The sequence below is a fragment of the Notolabrus celidotus genome, chromosome 5, assembly GCF_009762535.1.
Source record: "Notolabrus celidotus isolate fNotCel1 chromosome 5, fNotCel1.pri, whole genome shotgun sequence".
Taxonomy (NCBI): Eukaryota; Metazoa; Chordata; class Actinopteri; order Labriformes; family Labridae; genus Notolabrus; species Notolabrus celidotus.
The window spans coordinates 32,382,532-32,389,767 of record NC_048276.1 but is presented as its reverse complement, the minus strand read 5'-3'; the positions used below and the strand labels follow the sequence as shown (position 1 = coordinate 32,389,767).

Below are 7,236 nucleotides of genomic sequence, written 5' to 3'. Positions count from 1 at the left end.
CCAGTTCAAAGGCAGGAAGCTGAAGGTCAGGTCAAGGGCAGAAAAAATAAACTAGGAGCAGGCAGAAGAATCTGGATTGCAAAACCAGAGAAATTTTTCAAACAGTTTCAGAAATACAGGCTCTTCAAACTCCCGAATGAACAACTAATGCTGCTCCAGGTGCAGACAGACTACAGTGCAGTTGTGAATGGATTTCCCTGCAGCTTACTCCCAGTCAGTGTATGCCATGTCCCAAAGTACAAGCTGTCAAGATTTCTTTCCACTATTCTGTAATGTTTCGTGACAGGATTTCCAATGGAAGCTGGCCTTTCTCAAAAATACACCAAGCTTACACTCTGCTGTATGTTACTATTGGCAATCAACCACATCAAAGTGACTGAAAGGAGAGAACATGTGGAGAGGAAGACGCCCCAAAGAATACTTTGATCACAGAAAGAGTGAATGAGAAGCTTCTCCTCCTCTTAAAAGGCATCGATTTGGACCTGTCAGGTGCTCCAGTGGACATACGTGGTGAACTGCATGTAACTGAAAGGAATATACAGTTTCATGACACAACTACAGAAAATTTAAATGTGGTGTAAAAAGGAGCTGATCTGGGGTGTTTTCAGGTTGCTTCCTCGTTTCTTTCCTACTCAGAGGAATTCAGAAAAACACCCCAAATCCCCTCTGTACTGAGATTTCCGTTAACACTGGTGGAGCAGGTCCTGCCTGGCGGGAGGCTTAGTCCCCCGGGGTGAGGAAGAAAAGGTTTACCTCCTGTTGGCACATTGCAGCAGCTGTTGCAGTTGACCTTCGGGCCTTGATCAAAGAGGGCTGCTTTGTCTGGTGTTAATATCAAATGATGAACATTCAGCTCCCGCGCTGCCCTTTATTCTCGCTGCCAAACAGACAGCAGGAACACATCGGCTCAGGCTGATTGGTATTCACAGACGCTGGCGTAAATGATTATGAGGCTGTGAGATGCTGCTGGACAGTAAAGAGAGAACTAGCGGCTGGATTCACTGTTTGGCATTTCTTAAAGCCTCTGGGAGCATGACCTGAAATATTTAAAAAATCATACAGAAAATCTAATTTCACTTTGGCATTACCGTCAGTGAAAATATGAGTGAAAATAAGCATCCATAACTATAAGAAACCACTGTGTGGGCGTGGCACCTAACGTTTTAATGACACATGTCAATCAAATTAAACCATGGAAACATTCACAACTTTTTTTTCCAATTTATCGTCACGTGGAACAAACATCATGTGGTCGTGTATTACATTCAGCTATCAGGGAGGTGTTTTAAGGAGGATACATGTTTCGATGTGATTCAGCTGGTTAAAGGTGTTGCGCACAGCGGAGACGCTCAGCTGGCGTCTGCGGCTGTGCGCCAGGTCTCCATGTGCACTTTTTAAAGAGGATCACGGACACAAAGTTTTGACAGTTTTAAACAGGACATTTCCCCCATTGGATACAAAGCCAACAGACTGTTGGGAATTGCTCGTATGCTATGTTTAAAGACCAGCAACATCAGAGCCGTCTGGGCTTTTCTGCCGCTGGACTGATTGTGACCCGGTTGCGCTCCTGGCTGACACCTTACCGCGTAAACATGCTCATTTTTCTAAATAAGAACAAGTAGGCAGAAAACTTGACACTGTGAGTCAACAGTACTTTTCTGTTAGTTGCATGAGCCTTCACTTTATAAGACTATGGGCCTGATCTACTAAGATCCAAAATAACAAGCGCTATTTACGTGTGCAAATTATAATTTTGCACGTGCTATAAGTGGGCGTGTTGCGTTTGATCTACTATGATTGCATGAGCAATAAATAACAAGTGCAAAAATAGTGCGGACCGCCCTTTAAATGAGGATTTTGCACGTGCTACCGGCTGTCACCATGGAAAGTGATATTGATGGAGTTTAGAGAGCAATTTGATGAGGCTAAGTCTGCCACTCTTGCTCTAGCCACTAAATTGAGAAGTCAATCGCAGTTTGAAACAACCAGGGCCAGAAAAGTTAAGCGTCACTTTGATGAAGACAGCCGCCTCACTGACGCAGAGAGCAACTTCGGATGAATGTTTTTAATGCCTGCCTTGATATCATCATCCAGCAACTGTCCCAAAGATTCACCAGCTTAAATGGCACTGTGAACATGTTTTAGGTAATTCACCCCAACACACTGCTGCAAGCACGAGATAAGGAGTTACACCAAGCTGCCTGGCGGCTTAGTGAGCACTACAGTCGGGACATCGCCCCCAGCTTCGCTGGCCAGCTGCTTTCTTTTAGAACCTCTTTCAGGGACCAGATACCAAAGCAAAAGTCTGTTGCGGATCTGGCAAAAATGTCCATTGTCAACCACCCAGCAGTAACTTCTGCATTGAGTGAGGTTTGCGCCCCCCTGGTTTTAATTTTGACTCTTCCCGTCACTATTGCAACTTCTGGGCGCTCATTCTTTAAGTTTTAACTAATTAAAAAACCCTTGAGGAGCACGATGGGACAGGAGAGACTGAGTGGACTTGCCATTTTGTCCATTGAGAATGACAGAGCAAAGAAAATGGACATACAGCGCATCATGGACAAGTCCGCAGAGCTTAAGGCTCCTTCAAATAGTGGTGAGTAGGCAGAGTATATATTGATTTTTTGTTTGTATGTGAACATGTGGGCCGCTGTGCCAATTTGACTAAACTGTATAGCTATTGATACAGTGGCCTACTGTGCTCTCATAGTTGAAACAGTTAAAGTGGGTGTCAGAATGATAAGGTCGCTATCCGTGGTGCTTTCAGATGAGTAACACAAATATCACTTATAACCTTTATTACTGCGTAGTCTCCATGTTTTTGGCATAGTATATGATGCCAGGAGAGGCGGAGGCTGAAGTGCAGGAATGCAGAGCACAGCTTTGGGTGCCAGACGTAGCAGTCCGGCTACGCTCTGAGTTTTCTGGGCAGAGTTGGTGAACTGGTCCTCGGGGAAATGAGCGGAGCATATGTGGGACTGCTTTAGCGCAACATGACCACCGCTCACCAAAACATGACATGACAAGTTGGACAACAGTGGATGTGAAGCCAGTGACAGTACTCATGAGCATAGCGGTACAGAGAGACAGTTAGATGGCTACACATGCAAACTTACAGATAAATAACAGGCAGTATGTGATTAGCAAGCACGCTAACAACAGGGGATGAAGAGATGAGTTTGTGAAGACAATGAGATGATGGGGATAGGATGAGTGGATAGAACAGGAAGCTGGGAGAAAAGAGTAGAGAATGACATGAGGTAAAGGGCCGCAGGTCAGAGTCAAACCTGGGCCACCCGTGTCAGGGACTATAGCCTCTGCACAGGGGGTGTGTTTTAGCTAACTTCTTGTGGCATCGAGCATCTAGATGATGCTTTATGATTATCCTGCACCTGCGTGATTTACGTATTACAACCCCCCTGTTCAGTCAAAACTGAGAAAGGTAATGCTAACGCTCACTCCAATCCAGCGGTTGTGGCAAGGAGCTGGAGATCCCTATTGCCTCACAAGATAAAGTAATCACCCATTATATCACAGCCATGGGTTACATTTCTTATTTGGCATTTGGTGAAATGACACAACTGAAAAGAAGTCAGAGCTGACATTTTGTGCCAAACCAGATTCAAACTCTGTCTTCTTGGCAAAAGTGTTGTGTTTGTTTAATCCATCACCATTACTTTGGTAATACATCACTTGACTTTCTCCCAGCATTATAACTCAGGTCAAATGGAGTTTCCGTCAAACATAAAACTCCAGGTGTCAGTAAGCTGTTGCATAGATGACCTCTTCATTGATATTTTTGATGTGGACAGTCTCTCTATACTTTTTTATCTCAATTATTTTACCACTGAACAGAACCCAGGGTTCAGTTGAAGCATCATGAATGCTCTGTCGACAGGGTCATGATTGAGAGTAACACCATGAGATTAGAAATATCCATGGCAATCACCTCCTCGGCATTCACTTTCCAGATTGTCACAGTGTTACGGTGAATGTGACTCTTATGAGCTATGTCGGGGCAAAACCTATTCGACATCACCGAGATGGATTAAACCGGAAAACGCTTCTCCTGCTAAAGGATTTCAGATAAAGCTGGACAAACAATCAATGATTGAGGCATAATTCACACCAAGTGCACATGGTGCACATGCACACTCACAAACACAGACACACACAGAAACTGCTGCTTCCTTCGGTCAGATTAAAGTCCAGCCAACCACAGTTTCATGCTGTCTACCTGATCAATACCTCTGTCCAATGAATAATGTGAGAGGAAAACAAAACCACGAGCGGTTGTCGAGGGTGTTCTCCTCAGTTTTCTCTTTCACACCAGCATCTGCTGCCTCACTATTCCTCAGAGACCCATGAGGATGAGCATCTGGGGGACTTTTACAAAAGATGCAACAGATTAAATAACACTCAAAATAATTTCAGAGCTGCTTGTCTTTCCAGTTCACATTTGTTTCTAGTTGTAGATACATGGTTGGTTTCCTATCGCTTTGTGAAGTTCAGTAAATCCTGAAAATTCAACCCTACTTTACATCTGATAGTACTCAATGACTGGATTGATCACCACATGAATGATGGTAAATGGTAAATGGACTTGTACTTATATAGCACTTTTCTAGTCTTTCTGACCACTCAAAGCGCTTTTACACACCACTCATCGCATTCAGCCATTCATACTCACTCACTGATGGTAGAGGCCGCTAATGTAAGAAACCATCAGTATTAACTGATCTCATTCATACACATTCACACACTGCTGAACAACAGCGGGAGCAATTTGGGGTTCAGTGTCTTGTTCAAGGACACGTCGGCATGTGACTGCGGGAACTGGGATCAGACGGCCAATTGAAAGACGACTGACTGTACGAAAACAGGTAACAGCTAAATTATTCAGTTCACCACTCTCATTATATTCTGGTAACATAAACTTTCCTTGTGGATAGATGATCAAAACTTCAGAGAATGCTTTGGGTGACTTGTCAACAGAGTAATAATCCTTTACATACAGACAAGACAAGAAAGCTGTCAGGATGATGGGGAATGGGACGCAATCACAGACAAGGGATATCTTTACATTTTGCTAGATAGACAACCAAACAAAAAAACAAACAATTGGCATAGCATAAATTCTGTTTGGATGGGAGAGGGGAAAAACAAGATAATAATGTACTAAAAGTCAAACAAGCTCCCTTATCAAATAACAAAACTAAAACTGAATCACTGCTGCCGCCGAGGAACCAAACTTTCAGGGAGACCAATAAGCACCTCTAAACCGAGGCTGGGGTAAAAAGTAAAACCTGTCCTTCTAACAAGCTGCACTCTGAGTGACTCTGGAAATGGTGAGCAGATCATGCAGAGTTGTTCCTGTGATGCCTCAGCAGACTCACAGATTCATTATCTCACAATCATACAGAGTTTGAGTGAACCTCAAACTCTGTCTGATTGTGAGATAATAAATCTGAAGCACAGAGTATATTCACTCCAGACTTTCAAATACTCCAATTTTCATTCATTTCTACTCCCGCCAGACAGTGGCTTTAGCGCTTCTGACTTCTGAAAGCTGTTTGCTAACCGTATGTCAGAGTGTGTTTTCAGGTACTGGACCTAGAGTTGAAACAGAGACACGGTTGAAGTTTGAGTCTGTTTATGTAACAAAAACTGAGCTTGCTGACATAAAACAAAGAAAAATTCAAAATGCTCTCTGGGTGAAAAACGTGATACTGAAGGCTGCGATGTGAGATGGCTGCACATGAAGGGGATAAAACACAGCAGGTCAAGCCCACAGGAAAAATCAGACAAAAAACAAAAAAACATAGTCAGTGTATCCTCCCTCTGAGTTCCTCTCTCCTTGATCCTCATCTCCTCCAGGTGCATTTGAGATCCTCTTTCATGGCAGTGGATTTCTGGGTGGGTTGAGAAGAGGACACGTGGGTGTGCAATTCTAAGGTTATGAGAGGCACCACAGGAGAGGGAAGCATGAGAGCTCCAGAAGTAACCTTGTTGGTCTAAATCATGTTATGATCATAATGTCATATTTTAAAGCACAGAGTCACGGATCAAGCTGCTGTAGTTGACCATTCAGAAGAGATATGATAAGACACCATACCATGCAATATGTGTCAAAATGATATGATGTGATACATTAAATGCAACATGATAAGATATGATGCAACGCTATAAGATACTATATGATAATCTGTAGAGAAAATTTGTCCTGGACTAGAGTGTGATATATTGCTGCCTCCACAGCAGTATTAATCAATAAAGTTAATAAAAACAAAACACAGTTATCAGTTATAAAATCTGCTCTTTCTTGATGCAATTTTTTATTGCATAAAAAAAGCAAAAAGCCGGGAATGCAAGGCAAATATTTGCAAGTCTTTAGAAGACATCTGTTCTCCTTGCAGCAGAAAGCACAACTTGTATTAGTGCAGAATCCCTTTGAACCAATCTGTTCTTGTAAGTGTATCTTGTGGCATGACAAACAAAATGTGGTTGTATGTATCAACACCCAAAATAGGAGACCTCCAACTGTTCCCTGAACTGTAAAGAAGCTCTTAACCACAGGCAGCCATGATTTTTCCCATCAGCGTTGTGTGGTTCCATTTAATTATCGCTCCAGTTTAACACTCTCCATGTGTTTTTGCTCTTTGTGTAACACCTCCCCACTTCAAGGGAAGAGGTTCAGGTTGTTTGTAAAGCAATGCAAGTGTTGGCTCTTCCTCTTAGGAGGAGCTCTGAACCCTTGATACCCAGCGAATGACTCTTCCTGTCTCCATGAATAAACCAATTAACAGAATGTTCACAGGTAGAGCGGTGTGCCAGAAAATGGGATGAAACAGATGAAGATGCCAGATTCCTCACCCTCCTGCTGAGCATCCTGTTACTTCAGCACCACGGCATGAAATTAGACATAATTCTACTAAAAACTCTGTGTAAATCCACATTTAGGTTGTTTTGGTAGTAAAATAAACAAAAACCTTTCATCACATTTGAATCTTTCAGTCTTTGTTTGCCACAGGATGCGAATTAGGTTTCATTTTAGTAAATGTATTTTTTTAGAGGCGTCTTTGATAGTGTGAAGTATATGATGAGCATGAGACATTATATTTCTAGAAAAACCCACATCTCTTACTGTACCTGATGTAACGTCTGGTTTTGTGTTTTAAACCACCATTTCTGCTGTTAACAGTAAAATAATTCAGTGGAGTCATTGATGAATCAAGG

At 42.6% G+C, this 7,236-nt stretch overlaps 1 long non-coding RNA gene across 1 annotated transcript; it reads left to right on the top strand.

Moving 5' to 3' along the window:
• Window positions 1–2,556: 2,556 nt before the first annotated feature.
• On the top strand, window positions 2,557–7,000 carry LOC117813159. Its single transcript, XR_004631330.1, has 2 exons — window positions 2,557–2,596; window positions 6,818–7,000. It is a non-coding gene; the product is annotated as an uncharacterized LOC117813159 (long non-coding RNA).
• The last annotated feature ends 236 nt before the right edge of the window (window positions 7,001–7,236 follow it).